Source organism: Phacochoerus africanus, chromosome 15, assembly GCF_016906955.1.
Source record: "Phacochoerus africanus isolate WHEZ1 chromosome 15, ROS_Pafr_v1, whole genome shotgun sequence".
NCBI lineage: Eukaryota > Metazoa > Chordata > Mammalia > Artiodactyla > Suidae > Phacochoerus > Phacochoerus africanus.
The window spans coordinates 138784574-138797771 of NC_062558.1; the positions used below are offsets into that span (position 1 = coordinate 138784574).

General features: G+C 55.7%; 1 protein-coding gene across 2 annotated transcripts in view; it reads left to right on the forward strand.

The window, feature by feature from the left end:
* Positions 1-4336: 4336 nt before the first annotated feature.
* MGMT (O-6-methylguanine-DNA methyltransferase) overlaps positions 4337-13198 on the forward strand; it is a 273852-nt gene continuing 264990 nt past the window's right edge. The window contains exons 1-2 of one of the 2 annotated variants that reach the window (XM_047762096.1): positions 4337-4455; positions 9444-9504. The gene's annotated coding sequence lies outside the window, so the exon portion shown is untranslated. The remainder of the gene's footprint in view (positions 4456-9443; positions 9505-13198) is intronic. The other variant, XM_047762097.1, reaches the window with a different exon arrangement.

Consider the following 13198-nt stretch of genomic DNA (forward strand, 5'->3'; position numbering starts at 1 on the left):
ACGCAAACGGCCCACCTCGGGGGTGGCAAGAGCGTCCTCCAAAGCATTTGCATTTGCAGAAGCAGTTCTCCAGGCAGTGTATCCACAGGCATACCCGTGGGAAGAGCTGAGCTGCACTCACTGGTTTCTGCGTATTCTGTGCACATCGCAGAAGGAAGAGCTAGAGTAGTTTTGGGATGATCTTTGTCCAACAATTACTGGACAACTGGATCCAAATTCCAGAAAAAAAACAGTGGTGCTTTACCTCTAGAGGGTCCCCCCAGAAGACACTGTCATTCATGGCCTTTCGGGCCTCTCCTCACATCACCCTCAGCGCCAGCAGGTGTCTCGGCTGCTCAGCATGTCTGCTCCCTGCACAGGGCACTCCCAGCACAGGGCCAGGCACACAGGGGATCTTCGCTGCAGCGAGGGGCCTTCTTCTGCACCCCCACCACCCCAGGCTCTGTTTCAGATTGCAAACTCCATTTCCTCATCCATCTATCCCACTCAACTGTAATTACCGGGGGCATGGCCACAAGTCCAATGAAATGCAGCATCTCAGGCCCTGTGGCAAGCAGGCCAGCTAGAGGAGGTCTCTGGAAAAGTCTTGAATGGAAGACTTCGAGCTGCCTAGGGGTTCTAGATATCAAGAGAAGCTAAAAAGATTCTGGGGGCTCCTGGGCAGAAAGATATTTTGCCTCTTTGTTGGAATGAAAGAGCTAGGCACACATAATCTTCCAGGTAAGGCTGCACCAGCACCCCCACCCCCCTCTGCCTGAGGGTGCAGCTGGAAGCCTCTCCCTTCCCCTCCACTCACCCACCCGTAGACGTTCTTTCTGTTGCAACCACACCACCGTGCCTCAGCTCTGCTGGGGACCAGTGCAGATCAGCGCGTCAGCAGAGACAAGGGGTGCCCACCCCCAGGTCCTGAGGGTCCCCTCTGCCCTCCTCTAAATCGCCCGTGCTCCTGCCCTCACATGCTGGTTGGCTGTACCACCCAGGTTCAAGGTGCTGACTCCGGCTAGCTCTGGGCACCAACCTTACTAAGAACACAGGGGCTGAGAAAATCAATGTGTTAATTGGCGAAGCTCTCCACTGGAGATGCTCTCCTTAAAGAAAACCGGATGTAAAACAAGCTCCGTCTTGTTTCTTTTGTTACACGACCCCTCACACGTTTGTCCGGAGTTTGGGGCTTTCAAACCACACAAGGTTTTATGTGATCGTTGTAAAATCCCTTCTTTTCCCAAAGGCAGGGTAGTGAGGATTAAGTCTGACTACTGAAGACAGCTTTGTTGTAAATGGTCTCTAATGTCACAAAAGTAGCTTGGAAAGAGAGGCTTATTAAACAAATTTCTTGGGTTGCAAATCATGGGAGGCAGTCACATGTCGTGTTCATTTGTTTAACCTGAACAGTATCCTCTTGTATGTTTAAAGAAAGGATGCAAATTAACGCTGTTCCCTGTGCCTCCAAGAAAGCTGGTTTATCTTAAAGGACATCGGGGAGGCCCCTGAAAGAAATCAGAGTGAAGCTGAGCACACACACTCCTGTGCTTCTCCACCACTTTTGTAAGGCCATTCGCGGGAACCTGGGTCCGGAGAAGACTGGATGTGATCTGTTAATCTGAGGACGGGAAACCCCAAAGGAACCTGGCCCATCTGGTCCAGTGCCGTCGTCCTACAGACAGAAGTCAGGTGGTAGGCACCGTGAGGCTGCCCTCTCCACCTGCATCCCAGCCTCCTGACCCTGTGTTCCTGACACAGCAGGCCAGCTCCCTGATCTGGAGCCACTCTTGGTTGCTTAATCGATGGCAGGTGAGTGTAGGCGAGGGTTGGGTGTCATGAGACGAGGGAATGAGGCCTTGGGGAGCTTTGGAGAAAATGGTTTGAGTTTTTGCAGAGTGTCACCAAGAAGGGAAGTGCTTACCAGCAAGCGCAGGGATTTTAGCCCGAAACACTATCTTTTCGAGTCTTAGTCTTTGGCAGGGCCAGTCCTTGGTTAGGGGTGGTGGCCTTTCTCCTGTCCCCCTTGGTTTCAAGACCGCTATTTGGCTCCGACCCTGGAGCCCTTGGTGAAGGCAGATGCCTCCCAGCAAGCACTCCCTCCAAGAGCCAGGCCCAAGCATCTCTCCTGGATGCCACACTCCACTCCCCCCCAAGTGCCACACAGTCCACACCAAGAGTCAGCATGCTGGCCTCTCTTTCCTGGAGTGGGAATCCGAATTGCTAACAGTAGCTAGTCTCTTCTTATTAAAAGCTTAAGCACTCATGTTAAAATGCTATTCAGCTGAAAAGTAGCCTTGATGTACTAACTGTAGCATTATATCACAGTACACTTGTTGGGTATCAGTGAGCATCTTGATTCAATTTTGGTGTTATTTTTCCCTTTTCAGTCCTGTTGGGATCCCAGTTCTGGTTGGGTCCTGGTAGAAAGAGATTATAAGAGGACAGGTGTTTTCTTCTCATTGAAGTTTATTACCCCTATGTGCACACCCTACATATTTTTATATTTTCTTATTGTAAAAATCCTTTACAGATGATGACTTTGAGGATTAGAGAAGTTGAATAGACTTCCTAAAGTTTCGCAGTAAGCTAACAGAGACCAGAAAAGAATGGCAAATGTGCCTCAGTGTGCTGGCCATCTGAGCGTAACACCTGTTACTGCCTGGGGCCGCGCTGAGGGTCACGCGGCTTGGTCTGGGCTCACTGGATAAAAGGTGCCTTAATTCGATCACCATATTGTACCCCAACTAGTTCTTTTCCAAAAGTAGCCCATTCAAACACATCTCAGCCAAGGTGTGGCCTGGGGGGGGGGTGCTTGGCAGGATCTATGATGTGGCCCCTGGAGAGCCACCAGGGCTCATCACAAAGCCCACACTGCTGAGGTCCTCCGAGCGAACTTTCACTAAGGATGCCAACGCGCTGGGTCAGGCAAGTCACAGACACCGATGCGTGAATGCACGCCAAATCCCAGCAGAGGAGTGGTTCACCCTGGGAAGGCAGATTTCTTTCCCATTCAGAAAGGCCCATGCCCAGGAGGCCCATGGCGTGATGGTTCAGAACGTGTGGGCCTCAGATGGGCCTCCTGAAACTGCCAGCAGCTGAGTGACCTCCCTGCCACTTCAAGGGATGAGTCCACTCACTGAGGTCCTCAGCCAATCAGGTTGCATGGAACAACACTGCTTCCAAGAGCTGCCATGGGAAGTCCACAGTGGGTGGCTTGAAACAACACCCGTGCATTGGAGCTCACTGTTCTGGAGACCAGACGTCTGACACCAAGATGCCTGCAGGGCCAAGCTCCGCCTGGAGCCTCTAGGGAAGGATGTGGCCCAAGCCTCTCTGCAGCTTCTGGTGGTCCGAGCTGTTCCCGGGCTCGCAGAAGCATCATTCTCATCTTCCACCTTCGCAGGCTTCTCCCGGTGTCTCTGTCTTCACGTGGCCTTTTGCCTACAAGCTCACCAGTCATCTGCTTTAGGAGCCCACACTAAGGACCTGGTTTGCATCTGCTGCCCTGTAAAAAGACCCTATCTTCATATAAGGTCACATTCTGGGAGCCGAGGGCTTGGTTTCCAACATACCTCTTTCGGGGGACATAATTCACGGTGCGGGGCAGCCATGTGCTCACTGAACAGCAACAAAGACTGGGTGAGTCTAGGTCCTGGTGACCCAGCAGCATCTGAGGGGCAGTGGACCTCGACAGACCCGCCACAGGCGCCAGAGGCTGACCCCCAGGCCCCGTTGCTGAAACATCGAATCCGGATGTTGACCTGCTGAGCTCTGCACTCTGCCTGCCCTCTGAGAGCAGCAGCAGGAGAAGTGGCTGTGCCTGGGCGCGCAGCCTCCCCAGGAAAGGAACCTGCAACGCGGTTACTGGGTGCACCTGGCGCGCAGTCTCCTGACCATCCTGGCCTCGCTGACAGTTGGTAAACTGAGGCAGAGCCCGTGAGGCGGAGGCGGGAAGGGCGCGGCCCAGCTTATGAGGGCAGGACGGGCCTGCGGAGACGCCGTGGCTGCGAGGCCGGAGCGGGCCGGCCTGGGGACCAGGAAGACCCCGGCCAGGCAGCGCCAGAGGGCCGCGCGGTTTCGCCGGCGGGGCCGCGGGGTTACCGCCGCACTGGGCATGCTCGGACCTGGGTAGCTCGCGGGCGGGGAGGCGGTGCCCGCCCTCGGCCCTGCCCCCGCCGCGTTCTAGGCCCCGCCCAAGTGCGTCGGCGCCTCGCTTCCCTCACGTTCGGGTCCCGCCCCACTCCGGGCTCCGCCCCCGAGCCCCGGGCCGGCCCCGCCTCTGCGCGTCCGGGCCGCTCTGCCGCCTGGTCCCTGGCGCGTCGGGACCCAAGTCCTACGTCAGGCCCCGCCCACATCGCGCGGCCCCGCCCCGGCCCCGCCCCCCGCGCCCAGGACGTGCCTGGGCTTCCCGCGTTCCCTCAGTTCGCGTCGGTGCGCTTGCGGTTCCTCGCGGTTGGCGGCTCGGGCACCCTGGTAAGTGTCTGGGTGGCCTTCTTCCTGCCAAAGTTCGGGCTCTCTCTGAGCGCAACAGGCGTCTGGAGCCCGTGGGACAGCCCAGCCCTCAGTGGTCGTCCCCCCACCCCCCCACTCCCCTGCCATCATGGTGGGACCTGCTCTGACCCCCCCAGCCACCCCGCACCGCCCCCAGGTGTGAGTAGGTATGCCCAGGTGTATCCCGCCTTTTTCCAGCCTGGGGTTCCTCGACCAGGTTGGATGACAGTGGCCTGGTCTGCGGGTCGTGGCTGCTCTCGCTAAGGTCAACACTTTCAGCGCCCTGGCGGCCCACCCTCCTACCCCGCACTGCTGACCAGCGGCAAGGGCGCCCCTTCTCTGCCTGCCTCTGGTTCCCAGGAAGCTTCCAGAAGTCTCTACCCTGGCCGTCCCTTGCAGCAGGCCTTAAGCATACTAGGGGTGCAGAACCCCAGATTTCCTCTTCCTTGAGACAATGTGAGAGGAGGGTCAGGTTCCGGGGTCCTCGTTATCCTGCTGGGGTTTATTAGGCCCACACTGCCTCCGTAAACGCTAACCCGTAGAGTGAACATTTGGTGTTTGAGAGCCCTGTACCCTGGGCCGAAATTCCCTGGTCAAGCAGGTCTAAGCTGTGTACCTCGCTCTGTGCGCTCATCATTTCCTGCGTCTCAGAATGGAGTTTGCTCTCTGGTCCTCAGCCCAGGAGCTGACCTTCTGTTCTGGAAGCACTTTTTGTGTATGAGCACAGCTTTTGCTTGTTTGGCAGACGGCCCTCAGGCAGACGGAGGCCGATGTGTCCAGAGCAGGGGTCACCACAGCAGTTTGCTGCAGAATGCGAAGCTGTTGGACACGAAGAGCTGAGAATTAGACTGTCTTCTGAAGCACCAGTCCTGAGAGCGTCTAAGCCAGGCCTTCCTCTTCATGTCCCCATCCAGGGTTTGATTAGGGGAGGGTTTTGTTGCTTTCATGAGTCCTGCAGTGGAGAAAACACTCAGGAACATGAAAAAGATTCAGAAAAGAGAGCTTAGCACACTTGGGGGTGAACAACTTTAAGTGAACAATGTCAGAGCAACCCTCTGCCGCTGGCGGTTAGTATTGTGGTAACTCAGATGCTTGTCCCATGCGGCCGTTCAGGCTACGTCCACACTTGCTAAGGCCCAGCGCCTTTAAGTCACAAAGTAGAGCTGGCCTTGCTCTGGCAGGTGTTTCATTTCTTCTTGGGTTCTTGTTTTGAGTTAGGATTTGAGTGGGAGAGTGGTGTCTGTTGCAGTGTGGGACCGGGTGAAGCAGGCCTCAAGGGTAAAACTATACAAAGGTACTTGTCAAGGCGAATAGTCCTCTCATTAAAACAAGTCTGTATTATACAAACTAGGTTTAACCAGGCCTGTGAGATGCTGTTGCCCAAGGGCTTGGCTGCTGGAGAACAGGGGTTAAAGAAGTAAAGCGCCAGGTGGGGACACAGTGGTTAATTAACAGCGTCCTCTTGTTCAGCCGCTGGGATCCTGAAGCCTTTCTTCTCCTCTCTGTTTTGGTCTTGCTCGGGTATCAGCGGAGCCTCATCTGGGCCTTGTCTTCCACTCAGCCTACTGTTGCACACTTCCTTTACAGGTGCTTCTTTGACAGGTGCCTCGCTCAGGGAGTCAGTCCCTCCTGCAGGGAAGGGGGTCAGAGGCAGGCCTCAGGCAGAACACGACTCTCTGGTGTTCCTGGGGAACTTTCTCCTCCAGAAAGTCTTCCTTTCTCGGGAACCCCAAATAGGTGCTCTTTCAGTAAATAGACTTACTAAGTTGCCTTTATTCTTACTTTGCAGAGAACAGACATTTAGAAGCCAGGCAGTCAAACCAAGACTGTTGAGTTTCGGCTCCCCCTTTTTGAGGCATCAATGCTCCTTTCAGTTTATAGTATATTTTCGTTGGTGGGAGAAACAAAAGCGAAACGTTTTCTGAATTCTCTTTCCAAGTAGTCATCTGTTAACATTCTTGCAGGTTTGTTTTCACACTCCGCTCTGACCCAGCCTAGCTCCGCTGCCTCAGCCTCCAGGTCTTCCTCTGGACACTTTGCCTGGTATGCTGTGGCATCTCAGCTACTTGAGGCGTGTGCACTGGGCTCCCGTCTCTGAAAGGCCCTTAGCTCATTGGCTCTTGTCACAGGGCTCCCTGACCCTCGTTTCCTGGGATGGGTAGTTCTGATACAGCTGCGATCTGAAAGAGCTTGGCCTTATCGCAGAATATTATTTAAATAAAACCTGAAGATTTAAAAATCAGAGACATATAAACTAACACGCTCATCCACTCTCATTGGAAGACAGTGGCCTCTTCATAAATACACACGTTAAATGAACCAGCCCCATGTCCGTTCTTGGTTTGATGTCTGTGGTTTATCTGGGGGGGGGGGGCTGTGCAGGGTGGCTAGTGTGCCCTTGGTTGACCTTGGTTTTCCTGTTCTGTTAGCGCTTCAGGCCTGTCTCGGGCATAAGTAGATGAAGGTGTGAGATCCTCTGTTCTAGACAGTGCTGCAAGACTCGTTCTGTGGCCGCCAGAACTGCTGCATGTCTGCTGGCCAGTGGAAAGAAATAGTCTGGTTTTCTTTTTTAATTTCTTAAAAACATTAACCGTAATAAAGAGCTTACATCGGAGGGCTGCAGGGCTTGGGGAAAACCAGAGAGTGAATATCTGGGCCACGGACTTCCTCCTTTGTATAATGGTTAGAATGAATTGCCTAAAAAGAGGACTAAGTCATTTCTGTGACCTTTTGTAACCTTTGAAGGAATCAAAGTGATTTTGGCAGATGTGGCTGAGAGGCAGATTGGTCGCAGGCAGTGTCTCGGCCAAACTGCTTGGAATCTCCTGCAGCGAAGCCAGTCTGTGGAGGCCACCCTCATGTCTCCAGCTAACAGCGAAATGATAGGGGCCCCAGGAGCCGCTGACAGAGCGAGGACGTTCTCGGCCAGGTGCGAAATACTGCGACTTGTTTTTGAGAGTACAAGTCATTTTCACTTAGGCGGGGGCTTAGCGGGGGGCGGGGGGGGGGGAGGCGGGCAGGGGGGCGGTCCCTCTAGGCCTCAGGTTCCTAGCAACCCCCCTCCCCAAACTGGAGTAAATTCATTTGGCCTGCGATGCAGCTGTGGTAAAAATAGTTAAAAATTGTGCAGAAACATTGTCTTATGGTTAAGCCTGTTGTCACGTGTGTGTGTGTGTGTGTGTGTGTGTAACGGTGAAGGGCATTGTGAGAGAGCTCTAGTGCCGGTGCATTCACTCTCCTACTTGGACGCTTTTCTTGTTAGAATAATTTCCTCCCCGTAACACTTGTGAAGTCAGCAGAGCAGCCGCCCGCGCTGTCTTGCCCGTTCCCAGAAGTCTGGGGTGAGACCGAGTGCGCCGTCCACCAATGGCACGGCTCGTAAAAGCCGGCACTTGTTAAATCTATTTGTTTTTATTATAGACATCGATCTGCCAGTCGCAATAATGCATTTATGGACCTTCTTCTGCGAGCACAGCGCTGGTGGCAGTTTTTACTGACAAATTGAGTCGTATGGATAGTAGTTTAGAAAACTCTCACCTTATTGACAGATTGGGCAATTCCCGCACTGAATGTTCAGAGATTTCTAGGTGGGCGAAAAGAGTGAAGTGCATCTCAGGGCAAAATACGGGATGGGACATTTAAATGTCGAGGTTTAATAGATACCTGGTAGTCATTTCTCATTTGTTCCTGAATGTTTGGCTACAGTTTACCCCCAAACAAAAGGGCGTCCCCTTCAGATGGGCCCATTTGCTGGTGCCTTGAGTTAGAGACGCCACCGAAATGCAGGCCCCGTTGCTCTCCTTGAGGGGGGCGCTCTTCAGCTCTAGCAGGACAGCGTTTATGCACAAGGGGGTCTGGGCTCTACCTGGAGTTCCCTGGTGCTGGTTAAAAAGGCAGATGACGGGCCCCTTGCCAGACCTATGGGATCAGGCCCGGGGGGCTGGGGTCTTTGCAAGGTCCCTAGGGGACCCCAGTGTTCAAGCACCTCTAGCCCATCGTTAGGGTTGTCCGAGAGGTGCTCTCCAGCCCACACAGGCTCCCAAGCTCCCTTCCAGATGGGTCCATCTGCAGCCGGCTCCGTTCCTTGTTGCCTGCGCTTAGGGATCTGTGTGTGGTTTTGTAACTCCTCAGAGACATGTGCATCTCTTCAAATTGCAAACCCAACATGTTATCAGAGCATGACCGTTTTCGGTCTTGTGCTGGTGATGGAAGATGCAGATGTCACCAAAACTTGGGCGTTAGTTTTACAGACCCACGTGCAGCGTGGGCAGCCCTATGTCTGTTTCACACCCATCTTCCCTTTGAGACGGCTGGCCTTGCTTTTTCTCCCTCTGGGTAGGAGCAGTTTTATGGTCTCAGGTAAGGGTTAACTTTGATCTCTACAACCAAACGCAGTTTTGGGGAACTGAACTGAGTTTTTATTTATGCAGTGCCAGCATTGTGTGGGGGAGGACAGTGGGCGGGCTCTGGTGATGCCCTTTTCTAGCTGGGTGGCTTTGGGCAGCTGAGGATGCCCAGCTGCCGCCTCATCTATGGGACGGCAACGACCACACTTACTCTGTGTACCTGGACCAGCTACACACGGGAATGGGTTTTGTGGTGTATGAAGCACCGCCTGGGTAGAAATTTTAACTTGGAACCGTGGCCTCCGAAGGATGAGCCTGACTGGAAAAAGAATGAGGAACTAAAGAATTCTTGTTTCCCTCCGTTCAGTTCGAGTCCTTGTTCTCCCCTCATCCAGTCAGCATCCTCGTCCCGTACCGCACCCCACCCAACCAGCATCCTCGTTCTCTACCCCACGCCATCCAGTCAGCATCCACCCAGGCCCTCATTTGGGCTGGTGGACCCCGGGTGAAGGTGGCAGCATCTGAGAACAAGACTGATGCAGTTTGGGCCTGGTCCGCTAATTATGGTGTATGACCTTGGGGAAAGTCACGTCACCTTTTCTGAACCTTGGTTTCTTCTGAAAGCAGGAAGAGGACACTGCCACTCAGGGCTGTTGTGCGCTGTGGGAGGAGAACTCCATTTGGGGTAAGAGCCCAGGCCCGGCCCGTGGTGAGCCGCAAACCGTGGGCGTTTGTTCACTCAGTCACGGCGCTGTTTTGGTGGAGGCCGGACTAGAGATGGGGTCGCAGCATTGCGCCCGCCCCCCATGCGTCCGCACTCGTGGAGCCGTGGCCCTCTGTTTGGTTGGTCTGGAGCATCGCCGCGCCCAGGGCGGGCGCGCTGGGTCTCCGAAACTCCTTTTGCCTCTGCTGTCTGTTTGCGGTGTTTGACAGTGCCTGGTTTTGGGACCCTCTGGAGTGGCCGGCCTCAAGGTGATGGCCACTCATGTGGCACTGTTCTGGGTGTCCACGTGTGCCTGCTGGTGGCACACTTGTGCTGTGTGGGCCCTGGGCAGGCCCAGTGGGCTTAGCGTGTGGGCACAGCCTGGCTCCCTCAGCCCTCAGTCACTCTCTCTGGGAGGCTTGCCCTTAATTGTCTGTGACATTGAAAAAACTTCCTGGGAGTTCCCGTCGTGGCGCAGTGGTTAACGAATCCGACTAGGAACCATGAGGTTGCGGGTTCGGTCCCTGCCCTTGCTCAGTGGGTTAAGGATCCAGCGTTGCCGTGAGCCATGGTGTAGGTTGCAGACGCGGCTCGGATCCCGCATTGCTGTGGCTCTGGTGTAGGCCGGTGGCTACAGCTCCGATTTGACCCCTAGCCTGGAAACCTCCATATGCCGCGGGAGCGGCCCAAAGAAATAGAAAAAAAAAAAAAGACCAAAAAAAAACCCCAAAACTTCCTGGAGGACCAGACTCTGAACCCTGCACTCTGGTGGTGGCTGGGAACCAGCAGCGACCCCGGCATGTGGCAGCCTTCTCCCCACAGGGGGGAAACCACAGGAGTGAGGGGTGATGCGGGCCATTCGGGGGGCTTTGTCAAAATCAGAAAATCGGCAGTAGTCTGTGTGTGTGGGGGGCAATGGGACTTATTTTGGGGTCTCTTTACCCTCACATCCAGTTCAGCCTGGTAGTGTTACATTCCAGAAGATTCTGGTGAGTGCAGTGAGTGCTGGTGTTCTGCCTTAGGCGTCCCCAAGGTCGCCTGATGAGGGGGACACTCGGAGTCTCTGTTTCGCGTGTGAGGAGGCTGCCTGGGAACGTGTGGCCTGCACGAGGTTCTCAGGAGTTTTCGGCCCGGGTTTATCTGTAGTAGGGGCAGGCTTTCCTCCACTTAGCGTGTATGCCACCTTTGAGGTGGCGAAGCAGAGAAACGGTCAGAAGTCTTTGGGGGAAGAGGTATCATAAATACATTACCTGGACGTTCAGTTAGGCTTTGGGGGTACCATTGCGGGCGAGCAGGATCCTTTGCAATGTGGGAAAGAGAGTGCCCCAAGCCTGTCCTTTCGAGACAGTGCCTGACCCCTCCCTGGTCTGCCACCTGCACCGGGAGAGGCTGCGTCTGTGTGTGGTTGCTGTTTATTGAAGGCGCCCCCATATACCCCTTACTTGGTGAGAGTGGTAGGACCAGTGGGTGGGTGCTAGAGGAGGGGAGCATCCATGTGCCAGGCTCTGTTTTGGGGCTCCTTGCCATGTCCCCTCAACCTGGCCCTCATCTCGTGGGAGTCATGGATGAGCATTTGTGCAGAGGCTGGTAAGGTTTCTTCAGGGGGCTGGGCAGTGGGAATGGGGCCTGGAGGATGTGGTGGGGACCCTCCAGTAGCTCAGTTGGAGGCTGGGACGTGTGCGGGGCTGGGCAAGGAACTTGGGAGTCGGGGCAGGGCCGCTGGGGGCTGCACTGAGGTTCTCCCCAAGCCTGTGGCAGTTTGGAGCCTTGGCAGTGGGGGACAGGAGCTGGCCGCACCTGTGGCGAGGCGGCCTTGGCCGACATGGGGGGTGGGTGGGGGGAGGCAGGAGAGCCGGGGGACAGCAGGCAGCTGGCATGCACAGTCACGTGCGGGCGGGCCCATCAGGTGCCATGCTGCCGGGCAGTCCCGCGGGGCCGCGTGCGGGAGCCGCGGGTGAGAGGGCCAGGGCAGGTGCGGGAGACGCCGAAGTGCCCATCGTCTTCCTTAGTGAGGCGGCAAAGTGTCCGGTGAACCTGCTCTTTACCTGCCTGAGGACGGTCCGCAGGGAGCTGGGGGGAGGCCTGGCCCTGGAGGGAAGGAGGCCTTTCCGCCGGGCCTGGCATTTGGGTTCCGAAGCAGGGAGACTGCCTTCCTGTGACTGTTCATTCAGGCAGAAGTGTCAGCGGGGAGGGTTGAGGCTCATTAACAGGCCTCCCCAGCCCGCGCTCCGCGGGGTCACCTGTACCCGCCTGCAGGTAGTCACAGAATCTTTAAAATGAAACTGTCGAGTTTGGGGCGCACAGTCACATCAGAACGCGGATGATGAGGACAGCGCGCTCTTAGTCTTCCTGGGTGCAGACACCAAACGTTCGGACCGCTGAGCGACGAGGCGGGGTGGCCAGGGAGGGAGGCCACCACGTGGGGCCTGAGGGGTCCCAGGGCGGGGGGGCATCTGCGGGGGAGGCCGGGGGTGACAGGACAGGCCGATGTCCAGCGTGGTCACTACATCCGGGCTTGCCCCGAAGTCTCCAGGTCCCGCGCTCGTCTGCTTTCACCATGACAGCAGGGACCGTGGGGGTGTCGGGGGACAGGGACTCAGAGGAGACAGTGTGGCCCCAAGCAGGCGTTCCAGGGGTGGGCAGCGGCCTTTTCTCCTGAGGCTTTTCACACTGAGTGGAAGTTCTTGGAATAAAGGGCGAGGAACAGAAATGATGTATTTCCGAAAGTTACTGAGTTTAGCTAGCTATCCCAAGAAAAGCCCATGTGTGCTATTCTTTATTGTGCAGAAAAATTTGTTTCTGTCATCATTGTGTTATCATCAGATTAAGCTGTCGAGGCAGATGGATGCGGCGAGTCGAGCCGGCGTGCGTGCTGATTACACCACCCGCACCGACTCAGGACCATCAGTCTCCGGGCCGCCCCTGGGGGCAGGTGCTGGGGGGGGGGGCTGGGGCGGGCAGCCCACGAGCGGGGTCACGGAAGGAGTCTGCGCCAGCGTGGTGGCTTTTGAAGTTTGTTGCAAGAACTGTTACTTCGAACAAAAATGCAGGTCCTAAAATTAAATAAATACTCCTCATGGTCAGCATGGTTTAATCACTCTCTTGGCCATGATCAGCCGCCCTTGTGGACCCCTTCAGCCCAGCAGGGGGACGGGCTCCCGGAGAGCACTGCCTTCTGTCTGTGTCCAGCTCACCGTGAGCAGCGGTGTCCTTCAGGGCTGAAAGGGGACAGGTCCGGGCCAGCCGGGTGGTTGGTGGCCCGGGCACGCTCGCTCCGCGCCCTGGGTGACATCCTCACGGCCGCTCCACCACTGGCTTCGATGCTCTTGGGTCTTTGAGTCTCAGTCCGTTGTTTCCTTTTCTTCGTTTTCCCTACAAAGGTATATGGGCTTAACAGACTTTCTCTCAGCTTTTTAAAAAAATTTATTTTTGCCGCGCATGTCATTAGAACGTTTCCTGGAGCCTCTGCTATTCCCTCTGGACCGGCTTCCCCCGTTCTGTCCTTAGCCTTCTCTGGACTGTCTCTCCCACCAGAAGAGCCTCCAGAGGTCAGGGCTCAGGCGCCTCCGTGGTTTGCTCCTCTGTACGTTGAGGTCTCTTGCTCAGAAACCTTCTCGGGGCCTGAGGCGCTCATCCTCCGAGGCGTTGAGCAGCACGAGACCACACAGACGGGATG